The following is a 15,000-nucleotide window of genomic DNA, read 5'->3' on the forward strand; positions in this document are numbered from 1 at the left end:
AACTTTCAAGTGAGACAATTACAAGATTCCAGACTTGTGCATGCTTGCATTTTATTTCGAACCAAGATTCATTTAAATTACTGCACGGTTCTTTAAACAAGCAAGTCTCATTTTACAGAATATTGTAAGAAATGTTATTGTCTTTGAAGATCGAATGAAGATCCACTTGGTAGAAGTTGATTGATTTATGCTGTCCGAATATAAATGTTTATTTTTTATAAAATTTCAAAGGAAGGTATAGTAATGCATTATATTAGCTCTCAACGCATATTACAAAAATATATAGCGAAATAAGTGTCAGTGATTTTCTGCGGTACTGTCGTTGCGTGTCAAATCTATCAAAGCGATCAACTGCAATTTTGTGGCCAAAGGTGACATATGGTCATTTGCCATGCTATTCCCCAACACTAAATAGGAATGCCTGTCCGACTATAATCCAATGTTGCTTAGTCATGGTCGTTTGGCGTTGTTTATGGCATTTCCAGTCATTTTTTCAGTCACTTCATGTAGAAACCACTGAAAACTTGGTACGAATCCTTTCCCAGTTATTCTTTATATTTTACTGATAACCTGAATGAATTCGTAGTTCCATGAGTCGCTTATTCATGGCTTTTTTTTTTTATTCATTTATACATTTTTTCTATCGGTGGAAATAATTTCACTTGACGGAAGTCAGGTGACAGTTGAAATTCGCTCATTTAGAATTTACAAATTAGAACGTTTCAACATTTCTCCTTCACGTGAAGACTCGGTGACGAAGCTCAAAAATTATATCAGGAATGCTAAAAGAATTACAGAAATGCTGGGTAATTATTGTCACTTCTCATATTGTAGTGCTGAGTATAATTTTCCTACTGTTTCCTCAACTTGTAATTTATAATAATTTGGGGTACATTCATATCACCTCTGCCATAAAACAAATATTGTAAAATCAATTGTAAAAGAGCAGAACCCCTGAGAAACCATTCTTTCACAACGTTGATCATTGTATATTCTCAGTAGCCAAGAGTTATTCATCCTGAATCAAAGGCATATTAAGAATCTTCCGTGACGCGGTAAATAGCGATGTCTGGCAACGACAACATATAGCAAACAACAGCATTGCTTTGCCAGGGATCCTTCGATTTACCCAAACAAGAATTATTATTTTGTCGAAGATTTGTGACTTGTTCTTTGATGTAGATTTGAGCCTTACTAAAATAGTTTGACTTATGTCTTTTCCTGTGAATTAACACGAGAGAGAGAGAGTCGTTGTAGAAAAATAGTAAAGCAAATTACTTAGGTAAAAACTTATATTTTTTGTTTGATTTTTTGTTTAAGAATTAAGAAAGAGAGAGAGAGATCTTAGATAAGAGAAAGGCAGAGAAAGGGAAAACAGAAATCACTTGGGAAAATTAAAGAAAAACTATTGAGATTTGATATATTGATTTTAACCAGGCAGTATGCTTCTTGGACATTCATTTTCATGAATGATTTTATGCATGCCATAATTCATTATACGATGGTGTAGGTGCGGAACGTTGTACTGTATAATCTTTCATACAAAACGAATTATTCGCATATTCAAAAAAAGAAACTTTTTTATGATTGTCAGTACTAAGTACTACACCAGAATATGGAGGAAATACACTTTAATATTCTAGGATGGAAAATCAGATTTAGCCTTCACTTAAAAGAGGATTTTTCTGAACGAAAAGTTTAGCCAAGAATGGGGGTTCTCAGCTTAGTTGAAAAGGCATGTAAGTTGAATATATATATATATATATATATATATACATATATATATATATATATATATATATATTAATATATGTATATTTATATATATATATATATATATATATATATATATATATATATATATATATATATATATTATACTATATATAGAGATATATATTCAACTTACATACCTTTTCAACTAAGCTGAGAACCCCCATTCTTGGCTAAACTTTAGGTTAAGAGACAAAAAATTCTTTTGTGACCTTGCATTCATATCTTTTCATATACTCACATGGGCTAGGTTAGGTTAAGGGACTTAGAATTTGCTCCTCATATTCATATTTTTCATATACTCATGTGGGTTAGGTTTAGTTAGGTTAGGTTAGGTTAGGTTAGGGACTTAAAATTTTTTTCCCTCATATTCATATTTATGTGAAATGGCGGTTTGCATCCGTAGAGTATATCATGAGCCAAAATGGGTTTGGTATTTTCAAGGGGGGGGGGGGGGGGGTCGAGCAAAAATGTGGTTTAACGTCCATAGAGTTTATCTTGAGCCAATATGGGGTCTGATTTATAAGTAAGGTTTGCAAAACCATGGTTCTCCTATCCTAAGAGTTTTTTACGAGCCAATTTGGGGTTCTTTTCTGAACTTGAGCGAAATATTTGGTGGTTTTCCTGTGGGTCATTAATGGTAAATGTTTGTGAAGTTAAAATGTGTATATATATATATATATATATATATAATATATATATATATATATGTTTGTGTGTGTGTGCGAAGATGTGAAATATGTCCTATTACCCAAAGGAATAGGACAAAGTGGTCGCGTGAATTGTGTCTGGTTAAACCAATGAAACGCCACGGAAAGGTCACATGTATAGTTGTCAAGGATTCAGTTTTATCCTTCATGGAAGAGAAGTGTGCGGGAGATGTGTAGTTGAAGGATTCATTTTCCAAATTAAGTCTCGGAGTTGAACAGCTTATGTAAAAAAACAAAAAAATGTTTGCCAACCTGTATATGTACATGTGTATGTATGTATGTTCCATTATTTTGTATAATAAATGCAATTAATTTTTTATGCTTTTTATTTATCCTTTCTAAGCTGTATGGTATATATTGCCTCAATAATGTGTATTACCAGCATTGTGTTCAGCATGTGTAGCGATTACATCAGATATGTGAATAGCAGGGTGTGCCTAGATTTATTTCCTGAAAACCGACCCTGTAAATTTACAAACAGGTTGGCCACTCCCATAACTCTATCAAAAGAGGTAGAATATGAATTATGTGTCATAGGGATTACACTCTCAAATGAATACTACTCCGTCACGCCAGAAGATTAAGATTTCACACTTCAGTTTAGAGTCACCTAAAATCAGAGTTCGACAACTTGCTCATACGCTTTCTTGTATGCTCCTGCTGTTGGTTTATTAGCAGGGGATATGAATAGATTGACTAGAGCACTCAATACAGACATTACAGAACAGCTGGAAACGCTTTACGGTGCATACATTCAGGGTGTTAGGCGTATGAAAGGGTTATTTTCATGGGATGATGATTTGAAGAGGATGAGCCTCACATACATGAATGCTGAGATAGTGAAAGTAGAAGGAGTGGTTTCAGTTGTTGTAAAGTTTAGTGTTAGGGCTGCACGTTTATTGGGGTTTAACATAGGAATGCGATACATGATTTATGGTGTGGGAGTGTTGAGAAATTACCACTCCAAAACTCCCTATCTTGGTGATCACAATGTCAATTATATATACTTATATTCCAACATTATTCAACCCTCATCGCTGGGTGATAAAACGGTAAATATCCTCGACTGTTTTACGTTGGAATGTGGACGGGGTAGAGGTTCGCATAATGCAGTTTATAAACCTTTAAATACAAATGTGATAGAATCAGAAGAGGGAGGACATTAAGTTTATTAAAGGTTAAAGTGTGTCATGCACCCTTCATATAAGACCTAGATGAGCGAAATTATGTGCAGTACTTCGCCAGTATGACGGGTGAACACATTATATATGTGAGCAGTCTAGGCTGCTTGGACAAGTACGTGAATAACTCAGAGTCCGGGTTTGTGAATAGGTTACTTTCTCCCATATTCTTACCGAATGGAAGCAAATATGAAGTGGGTCTAGCTTCGATCATGTTTTTGGGAGTTTATTATGCTGTATTATCAAGAGATGAAGAATTCTTCCTCCAGTTTGTTACTAAACGAGGTAAAAATAATAAGCACGCCTATATCTATAGACCGACAATGGCTGTGTTAGCGGGGGACATGAAAAGACTGGTGGGTGGGGGCACTTAACAAGGATATTTTTGAACATTTTGACAGCGAATACGTAAATGTTTTCAACAGTAATGATGTATTTGGTTAGGATGAAGACAGCAGGAGAATTAATATCCCTCACGTTAAGAGGGGGAAGATTGAGGTGGGGAACATTAAAATTGTCTGTCAAATTCAGTAATAAAGCGGCCAGATTGCTGGGTTTTAAAAATAATACCGCATACAAAGTTAACGGGCCTGATGCGGTGAATGCACATCTCTCAGTGGATTCCTTACCCGATAATTGTGGTGTACACCAATATTGTTCAACCGACTGTTTTTGGAGGAAAACTAGTAAATATATTGGATTGTTTTACATTAGAGAGTGGCAAAGGGCAGGGGATACACAATACGATATACAAAGCGCTGAACACGAATATTCTAGAACAGATTTCAATCATCATCACTGACCAGAACAGAAGGCGCATTCATTTCAATAAGGACTAGAGCATCACCTGTGAGCTTCATATAAGGTCCAGATAGGGAGGTTTGTATAAAACCTGCATTCTTTTCCACCTTTACGTTATTCACTTTCGCGAGCTCGTGTAATTAAGAACACTCAAACGAGCACTCTGCTTAATATTCAAGGGAGAGATTAAAGGTTTTTTAACAGGTATGAGGGTCATCTTCACCCCACCCTCGGAGGTCGAAGTTAAACTGTTGTTCTTGTCCGAACCCTTAAGAAAGGGAGCATTTCTAGCAGACACTTTGGTTTTCTATCCCAGTCATAGAAGAGGTGGAGGTGTATTTTCAGCCATAGCCGGCATTGCTCGCAGGGTACTCCCTTTCCTGTTCAATGCTGCTAAACCTTCAGTTAAAGAGTTTGGTAGATCAGTGTTTTCGGATGTAGTGAACGATCAGCTGGTCCTGAGGGAATCTTTAAAAAGGCGCGGAGTGACCACTCTCAAAAGTATGGGTAGATGCATTCTAAGCAGTAGTTGGAGGGTCGACAGGAAAAGGTTGGGTGGAGTGAAAAGTACACTCGCTCGGTCAGCTACAAAGACGAGGAAGAAGAGGAGAAAGAAGAATGGACGAGTTAAATTGAGAAGTAAATATAACAAGGATGTGTATGATCTTCGTTAATTCATTCACCTTTTGTCAGTGGGCACACATGCACACATTCTCTCCCTCTTGCAATTTGGTGAAATGGCGGGTGTGGTTCCTATGTGCCAGGGACGGGAAACAAGGTTCCTGTTTCTCCATATATCGCAGGCATCTCAGAATTGTTACCGAATGTGAAAAAATGTTGGATCATAGAAAGTTTGGTTAATTCGAAGGAGAGATTGGATTTAACACCCAGCAACAATTCTATAAATCAAATCCTTACTGATAACTAAAATGAGTTTCGTATTAATGGTGTCATGCGTTCCTTCTTGGATTTGTTGAGTATAGCTTTAGAATTATACGTCGCAGTGGTAAGGTGCAATGTACAGCTGCCAGTCGATGCACATGTTGCACTCTAATAGTATAAGCAATACGCTTTTTAAATCTGTCTCTGTCTTCTTGAACGAAAAGTTGGTGGAATTGTGTCCTGCTTTTGACTATCAATCATACATAAAAATGCTCAAGAGTGCGAAAACCAGCGCACTACTGAATTTTGGTATGAGGAGGTTTTTCCACGATATTTTCATACTATGCACAGTGTTGCACAAACCTATACAGCCGCTTCTTTCGGAAAGACGGGTAGATGGGAAACTTGGGTGATGAGCTACGTTAAGATGAGAGGGGTTCACACATGCTTTCCACTCCTTATAGATCTAGCGAGTATAGATCTAGCGGTTAACCCAATACAATATATATTTGATAAGACTTTATAAAACGTACATTATTGGGCAGAACGAGAATTCCATTTTAATAACAACCTTTCAACACCTGTACATATACCTGAAAAGATTACGTTAACTATGATTGGTACGCAAACGTTTTCATGGAATTACACAGCCAATACTTTGTACTTTGGTGCATATGACTTGAATAGCGTGCACATCACTGTTAATGGGAATACATTGTACAATATCAACTATCCTTTTCCTAATACTGGCACGCAATTGTTTTACGAGACGCAGAAGTCAATAGGAGGTGGTCATGATAACCTCATCACCTACGACAGTTTTAAAAACGGAGGGGCTATCTATTGTTTTAGCTTCGTCACGGAAGAGGTTAAAGATTCAATCCCGGTTGAAATTTCAGCTAGTTTGAGAATATCTATAAGCTGGGAACTGTCATATCTCATTCTCGCATGATTTTATTGTTCAGAGACACCAAGGGTATTTTAACAATTGATTCAAATAGAGTCGTTCAATGTGATGTTAGGGGTTAGGAGTGATGGATACGAAAGAAATTGAAACTGCTTTACAAGGTTCGCTAGGGAGGATTATTAATTAAATATTTTGGTGTGTTCACTTCGGATGCAGTGGGCACGTTCGTAATACCAACGAATAGAATTAAACCATTTGTTTTTATATCTTATACTCTGCCTTCAACTTCTAGTATTGATGTTGTTGGGCACTGGGTGTGTTTTTATATTGACTGTTCACCGAGGGATACAATCTTCTTTTTTGACAGTTATGGTATAAACCCAAAAATTTATTCAGGTGTCTTCTTGACTTTTCTCCGCGCTAATTCGGGATTTGTCCTTCGCCAGTCTGTAAGGCAGACACAGCCAGATAATTCATACAAGTGCGGTCTTTACACCGTTTTCTTCGTTCACTGTACAAGTCATAGTGGGTTGAAATCAGCTTTGTCATTAATGAATGTTGTCTTCTCGCCATGTCATTTGGAAAGTAATGACAGGTGGGTGATGGAATACTATTTCAAGCATTTCAAAAGGGTGAAATATTCTCACTGGAGTTCCGGTGGTAAACGGGGTGTCACACCCAAGGAGTGAATGCTTTCAATAAGTAAAGGGTAATAATGGTTTTTTGATGTTGTTAATATACATCATATAATTATTTTTTATTTCTTGCAAGCGTTCAGTTCTTCAAAGTCTTGATATTTCTCTTCCTAAGGATGAGCGGGAAAGGAGGGGTTGTTCCGCACAGGGCAGCACAGGCGGAGGACGAACGTCGAGCAGTACAAGATAATAAATTGAGATTGGTGATAAGGAGTCGTGGAGATATTGTTTTTAAATGCATCTCAGGAGAAACACATGAATGTGACACTTATACCAGTTTATGTAATAAATATATGTGAATGGTCACAATTGGTTTTTATTACCCTCATTCTTCATTGTTCAACCTTCCATAGAGTTTCATTATGTTAGGTTATGGAGTTTAGAAATTTTTTGCATTTATACTCTCACGTGATATGATAAGTTGTGCACCTGCCAGTGAGTCATGGAGAAATGGTGACTGTTATGGGTGCTTATCAGTTGCTAATCTGAATTTGAATGGAGTTTAGAAATCTTTTTGCATTCATACTATCATATTTTCAGTTAGGTTAGGTTAAGAGACTTCAAAATTTTTTTGTGACCTTGCATTCATATTATCATATTTTTTCATATGATTGCGTAGCGAAAAGGTAGTTTTTCATTCCGTAAGGGACCTTACATTTGTGCTGTCATATTTTCAGTTGGGTCAGGTTAAGGGACTTATAATTTATTTTACTCGTATTCATATCTTTTCATATACTCACGTGGGTTAGGTTAGGTTAAGGGACTTAGAATTTGTTCCTCATATTCATATTTTTAATATACTCATGTGTGTTAGGTTAGGTTAAGGGACTTAGAATTTTTTCATTCATATTCATATTTATTTGAAATGGTGGTTTTTCGTCTGTAGAGTATATCTTGAGCCAAAATGGGGTTGGGTATTTCATGTGCGTTAGGTTAGGTTAGGTTAAGGGACTTGGAATTTTTTCACTCAGTGGGTTAGGTTAGGTTAGGTTGGGTTAGGTCAGATTAGGTTAAGGGACTTAGAATTTTTTTCCTCAGCAGGTTAGGATAGGTTAGGTTAGGTTAAGGGACTTAGAATTTTTTCACTCATATTCACATTTATGTGAAATGGGTTTTTTTTTTCTCTGTAGAGTATATCTTGAGCCAATAGGTTGGGTTAGTTAAGGGACCTAGAATGTTTTCACTGAGTGGGTTAGGTTATGTTAGGTTAGGGTAAGGGACTTAAATTTTTTCCACTCAGTGGGTTAGGTTAGGTTAATTTAGGTTAAAAGACTTAGAATTTTTCTACTCATATTCATATTTATATGAAATGGTTTATTTTTTCATCCATAGAGTATATCTTGAGCCAATAGGTTGGGCTAGGTTAGGTTAGGGGACTTAAAATTTTTTCACTCAGTGGGTTAGGTTAGGTTAGGTTAAGTTAAGGACTTAGAATTATTTTTACTCATATTCATATTCATGTGAAATGGTGGTTTTTTTTTATCTGTAGAGAATATCTTGAGCCAAAATGAGTTTGGGTATTTTCAAGGGAATCGAGCAAAAATGCGGTTATACATTCAATTTGCTGTCGGATATTTTTAAGTAAGGTTTGCGAAACCATGGTTCTCCTATCCTGAGAGTTTTTCATGACCCAATTTGGGGTTCTTTTCTGAACTGGAGCAAAATATTTTGTGTTTTTCCTGTGGGTCGTTAATGGTCAACGTACATGAGGTTAAGATAAAGGCGACCTTATGAGGTTTATCACCTGTGAGCCAATTTGGGGTCGGGTATTGAGGTTGAGCCGAAATGGGGTCTTTTACCCTACTGATGTCTTAATAAAGATGAAAGCACTTGGATTTCTGCCTATCAGTTTCCAGTGATATTTGCTTATTTAGTGAAATCACATGCATCTACTGTGATTTTCCAAGTAGTATATATATATATATATATATATATATATATAGATATATATATATATATATATATATATATTATATATATGATATATATATATAAATATTATATATATCATATCGATATATATATATCTATACATATATATATATATAAAGTTATATTATATATATATATATAATATATATATAATATTAATATATATACTTACAATTTACTCTGGAGGAAGAAAGAAATTGTAATTTGAATTTTCTTGATGTAACTGTCCATAAAAATTATAGAAATTTCACCGTTTCACTCTTTCAGAAATCAACTAGCATTGCCACTTTTTTTTATTTTTTTTTTTTCATTACAACTCCGAACACCATCAAAATGTTAAATTCTTTGCTTTCTCTGGGATGTTCCAAAGGGCTTACTTGTCTGTAGTCAGCAGTTTATTGACGCTGTGATTAAAACTTTATGATATTACTTTAAAACTTAAATACGCAAGGACTTTTGTAGATGTGAAATGGAAAAGAGCTAGAAAATCATTTTATTTAACTAATGACAAACTTGAATTTAGTAAGCATAACATTCTAAAATTACCCTATGATGATAGGTTTTTAGAAATTCCTAAAATTAAGAGTTTACTAATAAAAAATTCTCCTACAGATCTTCCAGGCTGCATATATGAAATTCCTTGCAAAAAGTGTGATAAAGTCTATTACGGACACACCGGTAAATCTCTTTCACAACGGCTCAAACAACACCAATATTCTGTGAGAACTGGGCAAATATCGAATGCATTATTTGTACATATGAGAGATTTAGATCTTCCTATTAACTGGAGTCAAGCAAGAGCATTAATCCCATGATGTAATGACACAGTTAAAAGGAATATCATTGAATCTTATTTCATCAAGTCAAGTAATGGAAATGTTCTAAATTTAAATCTTGGTTTATTTAAACTTCATGTCTTCATAATGAAAAATGGTGTAGATAAATATAAGCAACAAAATTAATCTATTCAGTTTTTACATGTTTTGGACTATATGGATACGTTGTAGTTTCAGTTAGGGTTAAATCTATGTTTAAGTTTGTGACCGTGTGATATCTGATAATAATGGATAATCTCTTTGACTTTTACCCTTTTGACAATGAACCATTTGTTCCTTGACATTCCTTGGATCTCTGCCTATATATATATATATATATATATATATATATATATATATATATATATATATATATATATATATATATATATATACATGTAAATAGAGGCAATGTCACGGAAACTAACATAAGATATAAATATAGCGAGAATGAGAGAGACAAAAAAAAAATCTGAAAACATGTGGGATTAATTAGTTAGTAGTTAATTCATTTATTTTAAGGTTCTTCATAAACATTTTACAAATAGTACAATCCCAGACTAAGATTTAAGTTTTTTTATTAGTGACTTGTATAATTGCTGATTCCAGTAGTTACAGAACTATCGCCCCAATTTTTACAATAAGGTTTTTCACTCAGATGCATAAATAGTTCATTTGAAGTCTGGGCTGTTCTAACTAAATACATATGCTGCTTAAAACGTACATCTAAATCTTTGCTTGATTGACCGACACAAAAAGAAGGGCAATCCTTACAAGGAATTTTGTAAAGGATGTTGTTATTTATTAAGGGATTATTCTTAATCAGCATACCTTTAATGGTATGGTTACAAAAGAACACAACATTAACATTAAAAGATTTAAACACTGATTTTATGGTTTCAGATCCACGAAAGTAAGGCAAGCTAAGTACATTTTCAGGGGTTTCTTTTTCATTACTAACAACAATATAAAACTTTGTGTGAGCTTTTTGATAACTTAAATCAATTATATGAAGTGGGTAGCAGAGATCATTTCCTATCTTTTTTATATACTCTATTTCTTGGTCAAGATATTATGGACTCGTGATCAGCAAAGCATGTAAGAACATAGAAGAAAAATTTGAAATTTTAATATTAAGATGGTGGCCAGAATAAAAACGTACATATGTTAAATTATTTGTGGGTTTCCTTTAAATACTGAATTTACATTGGAAAGATTCTCTGTGTATTAATACATCTAGGAAAGGGATGATATTGATATTTTCAATTTCAACAGTGAATTTCATGGAAGGCACTGAATTATTCAATTTAGACAATAAATCTTTTACATTGATACCAACAGCTAAGACTATTAAAATGTCATCTACATTTTTCCAGGAATTTCATGTGAATTTTGGTAGAGTGCGCTGCCAATAACGACTTAGAGAATATTAAAAACAAATATTTGGTATGGCCATGGGTAACCCCTTATCCTCTCTCCTTTCAAACTAATATACGGAATTTTTTGAAAGACATTCCCTCCCGAATATCACACTTATCCCCTCAAAATGGTTCAGATATGTAGATGATATATTAGTAGTCTTACCTGTTGGTATCAATGTAAAAGATTTATTGTCTAAATTGAATAATTTAGTGCCATCCATATTTATACAGAGCATCGCATTTTATATATCTTGTGATCAAGTTATTCATATATTTATATACATACATATATATATATATATATATATATATATATATATATATATATATATATATATATATATATATATATATATATATATATTAGATACCCCGTATTCATTGGGATGTGTACCAGACTCCCCACGAATATTCTTGTAGTCAGTAGTCAAGGGGCTTACGTGGATTCATCTCAGATGATTTTGAGTGTATACATAGACTGCTATGGAAGAGTAGCTTTAGTACTTGACCTTTCGGGATTTCTAGGTGAACTCCATGATATTTGATTTAATGAATGAAATGGAATTATCCAGGTTATTGATCAAAAGAATGACAGGCAAATAAAATAGCATTTGCTAGAATGAAAGAAGACGCCCGATTTAAGGCCAACTTGATATACCGGTTTTTGAGAAGAAAAGCGAGATCCGACTCACCTGGAACTGATGTGTGGATAACAGTTTCCTGTATTAACGGAGATGTTATCTTGATATAATAAGTACTGTTGGTCATCGTGGCTTTGATCAGACGAAAATCCGTCAGCAACAACAAGATGTAAATTATTATGGCAGACATTTTTGGATTAAGAAAGTGGTTATTGCTTTATTTGTCTTTCAAATAAAATATCTGCTGCTTTGTGAAAAGTCTATTTTGAATATACTTCAGTAAGTGAAAGTTATAATATTATATCGCCTCCAATAAAATTTATGAGTTCATAAGTGTAAATGAAGAAAGCCAATCTTGAATTCACAGTGCACGCGCATAAAGAGACAGAGGAAAACGACAGGACGACGACCAAGATACTTTCAATACAGAGTCCGATGGTCGACTGGTCACTGGCTTTGAATTACCAGCCCGGACCAGGTACCGAAATATAACTGCAGAAACAAAAACATGATCGCGAAAGATGAATGGGAACGCGTATTCGCTATGCGACAGAAAATCCTTTTTAAAGCTCTGCACCATAACTTGAATCTTTTTTCAGAAAAGTGTACAGGCGTATAAAAAGAAATCCCCTTTCTCCATTTTAATCGACGTCAAGTCAAATGTATTGTGGAAAAAAGTATATGAAGTGTTGGACGCATAGCGTGTTTTACCGTAATTACTCGCACATACCAGAAAGTGTACCTTAGCGAGAAAAAAGCAGAAGAATTTACAAGTAGTGGTAATAGGCAATGGACAATGAAGGTAACTAGAAACAAACCTTCTCAAAGAGAATCACAGTGTATCAACAAATCATGAAATACAATAATAAAAATTCTCTCAAATTAGATTTTTCTTTTCTATATAGTGTACTGTAAAGTTTCAGGCTAAAAAGAGAAAATTGACTTATTTTACTACTTGTGACCACTCAAGTTTAAGCCTTCTCTGCACTAAAGAGGTGCACTGAAAGATATGCCAACTCTTAAGTTTCAATGAGGTTTGAAAGATACGCACTGCCATATGCAGGTTAACATAAAGTACACCAAGGTTTCAAGGTTACCCTCTGCCGTGTACAGGGTAATTCGAAAGTAATAATCATGTACACCTATCATGATTATTATTTCCATGCTGTAAGAATCCTTGAAAATAATTAAAAAAAGAAAAGTTTTTCATTCTCGGTTCATAATTTAACAGATTTCGAACAGCTTAACTAATAGTCTTTAAATTATAATTCAGATATGCATGTTGTCCCCAAAATGTGAAATCTAATTACCTTGAGAAGTCCGTAACAGACGGTGACAAAGGTCTTAATTTCATTAACCAAATGTTAGTGCAGTAAATATGTATAACTTGCCATTTGTATCCGGAATACATGCTCTTGATTAATATCCTTACCTGTTAAACAGCGACCATTACTGTGTTTTTGGTCTCTCGGGTACTTAAATAGATACTTTATTTCTTTCTACTTGGAGGCGTAGTGGCTCGTATTCGGGAAACATTGACTCCAATTATAGATTGTGGGACTCGTTAAACATTTCTTTACTTTTTTCTAATGTTTTCAGCAGTAAAAGTTTTTCGTAACAAATCAGGAAAAACATGAAGCTAAGAGTTCCAGTCGTTCAGTAAATTATAGATATGGGTATACATTGCGCTCATGTGCCTTTATGTTGCTTTTAATGTTGTGCAAAACAAGCTTCTGATTATTCTGATTGATGTACTTCATCATCAGACCAAAAATGAAGTGAAAATGACTTGGAACCTTATACAAGTGGGGTAAAGAAAGCGTAAAGTTAACATTGTCTCAAAGTTTCCTATCAAATTTTAATCGTGTATTACTTACTTCAAATTAATACGAAATTTGTGAGGAATATAATTCTTGGCCAGATGATGTTTCATGCTTTTGTTTGTACTCAAATAATAGTGAGTAATTGTGATGGAAAGTTATTATATGAATAAATTTTGAGCACCATTGGTGGCTTTTTTTTCTTTTTTATCTTGGGACAAGGACACACGGTCTCATATGGAATTCTTATAAATTTGACGGCACGTACTTTTATCGAGGCATATATTTACATTCATATATTTCTGTGTTATTTAAGAGGTTTAATCACTTATTATTCTCATTGCTTTTATTGCGACTGAGTTGAAAGTAACTGATTTCATTGTGAAAAATGCTAATAACAAAGAACTATAGGATAGCAAATCAAGAAACAGAATAAAAAAAACATTGGAGGAAAAGTTGAGTTGCGACAAACGAGATCGAAAATTCTAGATATTCGATGTATGACTTGCAAAAGTGAGTGACACTGATTGTGCAGTTCTCTTGTATATTCTTCAGGCTTTAAAGCAACAGTTTGAAATTGTTGCATCATTGCAATCCAAACTCAAGGAAAAGGCTTCCTATCCTGGTGAATACATTGATGATGAAATAGATAAGATTAGGAATACAGGCGAGAAATTGAAATATTCTGACAGTGTATTAGACAATGCATTAGAAGCGGCAAACAGGACTGCATCAAAACAAAAAGGAACCGTATAACAAAATAATTTGCTTGTACTACCATATAATAATAATAACATGAAAGATATCGTCCATCTTGAAAATTTTGGTATTAATGCCGCACTCAGGAACATAAAACAATGAGACATGGTTTTTAAGAACCCGACAATACTGAAGGATGTGTATATAAAATTCCATGTACGTCTTGTGACAACTTTTATATTTAGGCCTGTCAATAGAGGGTCGAACCCGAAACTCATTACTATAAAGCTGGAATCAATTTTAAAGTGTTCTTTCATATATACATATTTCTAGAAAAAAAAAACCCACCGGCCAACTCCTTGAGCGTTTTACAAAATTTGATTCCGAAGTTAACATCTTTATACGTAAAAAGCTGCTCGAAATGCAAAGATTTTGATTGAATGGTAACTTCAGCATTGCTTATTTGTTAGATATAACTAAGTTCATTTTCAATTAAAGGACTTTTTTTAAACTAATAGATTAAAAATTCCATAAGATTTTGCATTTTATCTATTTATGAGTAGATTTTTCTTGTAGGGGCCCCAAAAAATATAATATAATATAACAAATATCTTATATTTGTTAAGGATCAGATGGTCTTTTTGAGTTATGTGATAGTATAGAGTTAATCTTATATTACCCCTATATAATGATTATTGATATGAAACTGCAAAGGCCTTGGGT

General features: G+C 34.1%; 1 long non-coding RNA gene across 1 annotated transcript in view; it reads right to left on the reverse strand.

The window, feature by feature from the left end:
* LOC135208189 (uncharacterized) overlaps positions 1-12,051 on the reverse strand; it is a 19,285-nt gene extending 7,234 nt beyond the window's left edge. The window contains exon 1 of the long non-coding RNA XR_010313120.1: positions 11,810-12,051. This is a non-coding gene — a long non-coding RNA (uncharacterized LOC135208189). The remainder of the gene's footprint in view (positions 1-11,809) is intronic.
* Between the last annotated feature and the right edge of the window lie 2,949 nt (positions 12,052-15,000).

Source organism: Macrobrachium nipponense, chromosome 35, assembly GCF_015104395.2.
Source record: "Macrobrachium nipponense isolate FS-2020 chromosome 35, ASM1510439v2, whole genome shotgun sequence".
Classification (NCBI taxonomy): domain Eukaryota; kingdom Metazoa; phylum Arthropoda; class Malacostraca; order Decapoda; family Palaemonidae; genus Macrobrachium; species Macrobrachium nipponense.